The sequence below is a fragment of the Gossypium arboreum genome, chromosome 10 (assembly GCF_025698485.1).
Source record: "Gossypium arboreum isolate Shixiya-1 chromosome 10, ASM2569848v2, whole genome shotgun sequence".
NCBI lineage: Eukaryota > Viridiplantae > Streptophyta > Magnoliopsida > Malvales > Malvaceae > Gossypium > Gossypium arboreum.
In genome coordinates this window covers 83045938-83054373 of record NC_069079.1, presented here as the reverse complement: position 1 = coordinate 83054373, position 8436 = coordinate 83045938, and the positions used below count along the sequence as shown (strand labels likewise).

The 8436-nt window shown below is 42.6% G+C and overlaps 1 long non-coding RNA gene across 1 annotated transcript; it reads left to right on the top strand.

Annotated features, from left to right (window-relative positions):
• The first annotated feature begins 7138 nt into the window (after positions 1–7138).
• On the top strand, positions 7139–8121 carry LOC128281716 (uncharacterized). Its single transcript, XR_008271978.1, has 2 exons — positions 7139–7172; positions 7883–8121. It is a non-coding gene; the product is annotated as an uncharacterized LOC128281716 (long non-coding RNA).
• Positions 8122–8436: the final 315 nt, after the last annotated feature.

Here is an 8436-nt window from a genome sequence, read left to right as displayed (position 1 = left end):
TTAAGCTCAAGAGCTAAGAGAGCCACAATTGGACAAGGGGAAGGAAAAGGTGATCGAATAGCCGAAAAAGCCGTTCGACAACATCCGAGGTAAGTCCTCAAGAAGTGACCTTACTTGAATTATGTGAGATGAAATATGGATGTGTATGATTATTGATTATGTGTGTATGAGTAATTGAATTCCACCCGCTAAGTCCCGAAGCGAATATGCTAATGATATTAATTGTGTTTGAGCCTTAGTAACGAAAATGAAATATGTATGTCCAATGATTATTGATGTATGTGTGCATGAGAAATTGAATGATATCGGGCTAAGCCGAAGACAATTATGCTGGAAATTATATCCGGTTAAGACCGAAGGCAATTGTGCTAGTGGTTATATCCGGCTAAGGCCGAAGGCATTCGTGCGAGTTATTCTATCCGGGCTAAGACCGAAGGCATTTGTGCACGTGATTATATCCGGTTATATTCGAAGAATCTTGGGCTGGAGGTGAGTGTTGGTTGCTGAAATGAATTTAATTAGTACACTCGGACAGCCCAAAGGATAAGGTACGTTATATGTGCATTGGAAAGTCGGCGTGTTTGAGCAACATTCGCTCAATCGACTAATGAATTTCAGTTATTGAATTGATTGATGCTTTGCGAACTTATACAATGATGAAGTATGAAGTAAGAATGTGTATTAATGAAATGATGCATTTGGCTATGTGAATGTATTGCTGTAAATTATAGTTCATTATATTCCTTGAGACTTACTAAGCATAAAAATGCTTACCCGTTGCTTTGGCTCTTAGTTTTCTAGATTTCGCTCGAGGCAATCGGATTTGGGATCGTTGAAGTCAAGTCATCCACACTATCAAGCCTCCATTTTGGTATAAATTTTGGTTGAACTTGAGATGGCATGTATAGGACTACCTCTTGTTTGTTAAATACGTTGTAATGTAAGTATGTATGGCCATGCGAAAATGGCTCGAAAAGGGGAGCATGAACTTAGACTTATTGTGGGTTGTATGTATATATATTTGGGGTCATGATGTGGCTATGGTTTGGAAATGGGAATGTTGGTCATATGATCAGCCATTGGCATGGTTAAAATGATCATATATGAACCTATGTATGGCAAGATTAGTTGAATCATGGAGACTACCAAATAGGTAAGTCCTACCTTAAAAACAGATGCTGCCAGCTGCAGTGGCGTGAATGTGAAAAATCACCATAATTCATAGGAATGGAATCAAATAGTGAATAAGCTATTTAAATGAACCTTGATGAGTCTATTTTCATATGGAAGAAACGAAACGGTCATAGGAGTTACAGGTTAAGAGATATTAAAGCTATTGTGAGACAGGGCCAGAATGGTTTCTGGGTTCCCTGTCGCAACTTTAAAATTCACTATAAATTATCCAAAAAGAATTAGGAGATATACCTTATATGTACAGATTCCATTTTGAGTCTAGTTTCATTAGAAACAAACGACACCAGCATTAAAGCCCTGTGCAGAGAGATATTCAAGTTATACGACGCGAAGGTCAGAGCAGTCGATCCCTGTAACTTGGGTAACTTTAACTAATAAACTGTACCAATTGGCCCGACCAAAAATCCTAGAAATAAATCCATGGATGTATATATGAGTCTAAATTCAGGGAAAATTTACGAAACCAGTTTCCGAGTTTTGAAACTCGAGATATGATTTTAAAGGCGACAGTGACGCAGTTTTCCAGCCTGACTGGAAATGTCAAATTGGTGGGCAAAAACATGTGAACTTGGTTTGTTAACCCTCGGGTCCGACACGGCGATGGTCTCGGGTTTGGGGTGTTACAATTTTATTGGTATCGAGCCACGGTTTAGTCGATTCTAGGACTACCGTGATGTGTTTGGGGTCTAGCTATACATGCCATTAAATGATGAATCGATAGTGTGATGAATTCGACAATTTGACTTCATGTTTGTTTATAGCAATGGATCCCGATCCCAACCGAAGCGATAGCTGATGATGTGGAGAGTGTGGCGCTGCTCCCGCGCAAGGGACAGCGCCGGCGGACTCTCAACCTATGGCCAGCAATCCTAATGACGAGGCTAAGCAAGCCTTTTATAGTGTGATGAGCGAATGGTTTAATCAATACATTCGAACCAACACGGTACTCCACCACCTCCATTCCCGACGAATGCAACCCCGCACCTACAATACCTCCGTTGGTGACCCAATAAGGTCGGGTAAGCCCCATCGATAGGATTCAAAAACATGGGGCCACTGAATTTAAGGCTACGGATGATGATGATGCCGAGCGAGCTGAATTATGGTTAGATAACACTATCCGGTGCTTGATGAGCTATCCTGTACACCCGATGAGTGCTTAAAATGTACCATCTCCTTGCTACGCGAGTCCGCCTACTATTGGTGGAGTACTCGACTTCGTGGTGCCTAGAGAGCAAGTGACTTGGGAATTCTTTCTAACCGAGTTCAAAAAAGTATATCGATCGAGATTCATCGACCAAAAGCGGAGGGAGTTCCTTGATCTTAAGCAAGGTTCTATGTCCGTTACTGACTACTGAACGAAAGTTTGTGAGGCTTAGCCAGATGCTGCGAGAATGCATTTCGTCCGAAGCTATTATGTGCAAACGCTTGAGGATGGGCTGAATGATGATATAAGGATGTTTGTTGGCATTCTCGAGATCGAGAGTTCGTAGTACTTGTTGAGCGAGCTTGTAAAGCCAAGAGCTTAGAAAGGAGAAACAAAAAGCTGATGTGGGGATTGGAGAATTCGAAGAGGTCCTCGGAAAGTCTCTTCAACAAGCATCGAAGAGATTTCGAGATGATGCGAGCCGGTCTAGAGCGTTTGGGATTTTCTAGACGAGGACGCGATCGACCCTGTGACCACACGAGTCACCTCGATTGCGGTGGCGGAAATGATCGCCGAGAGAGGACGGAGTGTCCACATTGTGGCAAATGGCATTCGGGAGCTGTTGGTTTCGTGATCGCTCCTCGCTATAAGTGTGGATCGGCCGACCATTTTATGAAGGATTGCCCGAGGATGCATGAGCAGAATGCAAGTCGAGTGCAAACCGGGTGCTACCATTTGCTCGAGGTAGGCCACCTAGAAATATGGGCAATGTCGATTGGCGGTCGAGAGGATCTAGAGATGCTACCATCAGATCGAGGCTCGTGCTCTGCTAGGACTTATGCCATCTGCGCACGCCGAGGATCTTGCCTCTCGGATGTTATTACGGTACTTTCACTCTTTTCAATACAAATGTAATTGCTTTGATTGACCACGGTTCTACTCATTCTTATATATGTGAAACCTTAGCATCCATAAGACTTTGCCCATTGAGTCTCTTGAGTTTGTAATTCGGTGTCAAACCCTTGGGTCATTACGTGCTTGTTAACAAAGTGTGCAAGAAAAGTCCCCTAGTGTTCGAGGTTCTTGTTTTCCGGCGGACTTAATGCTTTTGCCATTCGATGAGTTCGATGTTATTCTTGGTTTGGATTGGTTGACCATGCACGATGCGGTTGTAAATTGCAAGAGCAAGACTATCGATTTGAGTCGCGAATAATGAAATAATTCGGGTTGAGTCCACGGACTTAAAGGGTTGCCAATGTAATATCGTGATGTTGGCCCGAAATATGTAAGAAAAGGGTGCGGCGTACCTTGCGTCGTACTCGATGACAAGGAATCGAGAAGAAACCGAATCTGTGCCCATGGTTTGTGAATACCGGATGTTTTCCCAAAGAATTGCGGGTTTACCACTGTTCGAGAAATAGAATTTGGCATCGAATTGGTACCGGTACCACCCCAATTTCGATAGCTCCGTATCGTATGGCACCAACGGAATTGAAGGAGTTGAAAACTTCGGTTGCAAGAATTGGTGGATAGAGGTTTTGCTCGCTCGAGTTTTTCGCCTTGGGGTGCGCCGGTGTTGTTCGTGAAGAAGAAGGATGGAACCATGCGACTATGCATCGACTATCGTCGACAACAAAGCGACGATAAAGAACAAATATCCGTTGCCACGTATTGATGACTTGTTCGATCAAGCGAAGGAGCCTCGGTGTTCTCGAAAATAGATTTGAGATCGGGCTACTATCAATTGCGAATCCGAGATTGAGGCGTGCCCAAGGCGCCTTGAGCGAGATATGGTCACTATGAGTTCTGGTGATGCCGTTTGGGCTCACTAATGCCCTACGGTATTTATGGATTTAATGAATCGAATCTTTAGACCATATTTGGATCGATTCGTAGTCGTGTTCATTGATGACATCTTGGTCTATTCAAGAAATGAGACCGAACATCTTGAACACCTGCGGTTAGTCTTTGCAAATTTTACGGGACAAGCAATTATATGCTAAGTTCAGCAAGTGTGAGTTACGGTTAAGAGAGGTAAGCTTCTTGGGTCATGTGGTATCTGCGCCGGGTATTCGAGTCGACCGAATAAAATTTCAGCCATACTAAATTGGAAGCCTCAGAAATATTCTTGAGGTTCAAGCTTTTGGGGCTTGCTTAGGTTACTACCGACGATTTGTAAAGGCTTCTCAACGATAGCCACGCCGATGACGGCTTCTCCAAAAGGATGTTAAGTTGAATGGACGGAGAAATGCCAAAAAGCTTGATCAACTGAAAACTTATTTGATGAAGCCCCAATTCTAGTGCAACCCGAGTCCGCAAGGAGTTTGTCATCTATAGCGACGCCTCTCTACTTGGGTTAGGTTGCGTATTAATGCAAGAAGGTCGAGTTGTGGCCTATCGTCGAGGCAATTAAAGCCACATGAGAAAAATTATCCGACTCATGATCTCGAATTGGCCGCCATCGTATTCGCCTTAAAGATTTGGCGACATTACTTATTTGGTGAAAGGTGCCATGTATACTCGGATCACAAAAGTCTCAAGTATTTGATGACCCAACGAGACTTAAATCTGCGACAAAGACGTTGGCTCGAGCTGTTAAAGGATTATGAGCTGATCATTGACTATCACCCGGAAAGGCGAATGTAGTTGCGGATGCCTTGAGTCGTAAATCGTTATTCACTTTACGACGATGAATGTGCACTTGTCTATCCGATCCGACGGTGTGTTAGTGGCTGAAATGAAAGCCAAACCATTATTGACACACCAAATTCGAGAAGCTCGAAAAGTCGATGACGAGTTGGTTGCAAAAGCGGGCTGCGTGTGTTCGAACAAGGACTCGGAGTTTCAAATCGACGATGACGATTGTTTGAGGTTCAAAAGTCGTCTGTGTGTCCCAAAGAATTGAACTCATTTCGATAATTCAATGAAGCCCATTGTAGCCGAATGGCAATCCACCGGGAGTACGAAGATGTACAATGATTTGAAACGTCGATTTTGGTGGCATGGTATGAAGCGAGACATCTCCGACTTTGTTTCAAGATGTTTAATATGTCAACAAGTGAAAGCGGAACATCGGTGCCTTGAGATTACTTGACCAATCACGATACCCGAGTGGAAATGGGATCGAGTCACAATGGACTTTGTATCCGGACCGCCATTGTCGACAAGTAAGAAGGATGCGGTTTGGGTCGTGGTAGATCGATTGACTAAGTCGGCCCACTTTGTCCCCGTGCGTCGGATTTTTCAATGGACAAATTAAGCGGAATTGTACGTTTCTCAGTTGTGAAATTACACGGGTGCCTATTTCTATCGTGTCGGATAGAGATCCGAGATTTACCTCGCGGTTTTGGAAAAAGTTGCAAGAAGCTTTGGGTACCAAGTTGCATTTCAAACGCCTTCCACCCCAAACCGATGGTCAATCCGGCGGGTAATTCAGATACTTGAGGATATGTTAAGATGTTGCGTCCTCGAGTTTAGTAGTTCATGGGAGCGGTATTTGCCGTTGATTGAATTCGCTTACAACAACGACTTTCAATCGAGTATTAAGATGGCACCCTACGAGGCTTTGTACGGCGTAAATGCCGTACACCATTGTTTTGGACCGAGCTTGGTGAAAGCAAGATTTTCGGTGGATTTGATTAGGGATGCCGAACGAAAGTGAAAGTAATCCGTGAAAGTTTGAAGATAGCCTTGATCGTCGAAGTCGTGCGCGGATATGAAGCGTAAGGATATCGAGTATCGGTGGGTGATAAAGTGTTCCTCAAGGTATCGCCTTGGAAAAAATACTCGAGTTCGGTAGTAAGGGCAAGTTGAGCCCGAGGTTCATTGGGCCATATGAGATATCGAGCGAGTCGGTCCGGTGGCATATCGTTTGATTTTGCCCCGAACTCAAAAGGTTCACGATGTCTTCCACGTTTCGATGCTTGACGTTATAGATCCGATCCATCGCACGTGATTAGTCCATCGAAATTGAAATTCAAGCTAATATGAGTTATGAGGAAGAACCAATTCGTATCCTATCACGAGAAGTGAAAGAGTTGCGAAACAAGCGGGTTCCGCTAGTGAAAGTGTTATGGCTCAAGCACGGGATAGAAGAAGCTACTTGGGAGACCGAGAACTCAATGAGAGAGCGATATCCGAACCTATTTACGGTAAGCTTTTAGGGGCGAAAATCTCTTGAGTGGGGAGAGTTGTGACACCCGAATGTGACCCTAGTCGGAGAGTGGTTTCGGGACCACGAAACCGAGTCACAAGAATAATTAAGTGTTATATTCCGTACTTATTGTATGTGGAATTGGTATGCGTAAATATTTCGTGTCTCGATTTTTATTAATTAGGTGCTAAATTTTAAGAAAGGACTTAGTAGTGAACTTTGAAAGTACGATAGGGAAATAGGTGATGACTAATTAAAGCATGCATGCAAAATAATGGACTTGCATGTCAAATTCCCCTTTCTACAAGTAATGGCCGCCATGACAAAGAAATATGGGTCAAACATGTCATGAAACATGTTTTGTTGGGCATTAGGGAGAAATAGTAAACAAATAAGCATGGGTAAGAAAAGAATGAAAAAAAATGTGTGTGAGAGAGTGGCATACCCCATTGCCGTGAGTTGTAGAGAAGGAAAGAAAAAAAAATTTGTTCATCCTTTCTTTGAGCCAAAACTAAGGAAGAAGGAGGATTTTGCTTCATGCTTGGTTTGGAAGAGATCTAGAAGGAGATTTGGCTAAGTTTGCATCAAGATTAAGCTCAAGAGCTAAGAGGGCCACAATTGGACAAGGGAAGGAAAAGGTGATCGAATAGCCGAAAAAGCCGTTCGACAACATCCGAGGTAAGTCCTCAAGAAGTGACCTTACTTGAATTATGTGAGATGAAATATGGATGTGTATGATTATTGATTATGTGTGTATGAGTAATTGAATTCCACCGGGCTAAGTCCCAAGGCGAATATGCTAATGATATTAATTGTGTTTGAGCCTTAGTAACGAAAATGAAATATGTATGTCCAATGATTATTGATGTATGTGTGCATGAGAAATTGAATGATATCCGGGCTAAGCCGAAGACAATTATGCTGGAAATTATATCCGGTTAAGACCGAAGGCAATTGTGCTAGTGGTTATATCCGGGCTAAGGCCGAAGGCATTCGTATGAAGTTATTCTATCCGGGCTAAGACCCGAAGGCATTTGTGCACGTGATTATATCCGGTTATATTCCGAAGAATCTTGGGCTGGAGGTGAGTGTTGGTTGCTGAAATGAATTTAATTAGTACACTCGGACAGCCCAAAGGATAAGGTACGTTATATGTGCATTGGAAAGTCGGCGTGTTTGAGCAACATTCGCTCAATCGACTAATGAATTTCAGTTATTGAATTGATTGATGCTTTGCGAACTTATACAATGATGAAGTATGAAGTAAGAATGTGTATTAATGAAATGATGCATTTGGCTATGTGAATGTATTGCTGTAAATTATAGTTCATTATATTCCTTGAGACTTACTAAGCATAAAATGCTTACCCCGTTGCTTTGGCTCTTAGTTTTCTAGATTTCGCTCGAGGCAATCGGATTTGGGATCGTTGAAGTCGAAGTCATCCACACTATCAAGCCTCCATTTTGGTATAAATTTTTGGTTGAACTTGAGATGGCATGTATAGGACTACCTCTTGTTTGTTAAATACGTTGTAATGTAAGTATGTATGGCCATGCGAAAATGGCTCGAAAAGGGGAGCATGAACTTAGACTTATTGTGGGTTGTATGTATATATATTTGGGGTCATGATGTGGCTATGGTTTGGAAATGGGAATGTTGGTCATATGATCAGCCATTGGCATGGTTAAAATGATCATATATGAACCTATGTATGGCAAGATTAGTTGAATCATGGAGACTACCAAATAGGTAAGTCCTACCTTAAAACAGATGCTGCCAGCTGCAGTGGCGTGAATGTGAAAAATCACCATAATTCATAGGAATGGAATCAAATAGTGAATAAGCTATGTAAATGAACCTTGATGAGTCTATTTTCATATGGAAGAAACGAAACGGTCATAGGAGTTACAGGTTAAGAGATATTAAAGCTATTGTGAGACA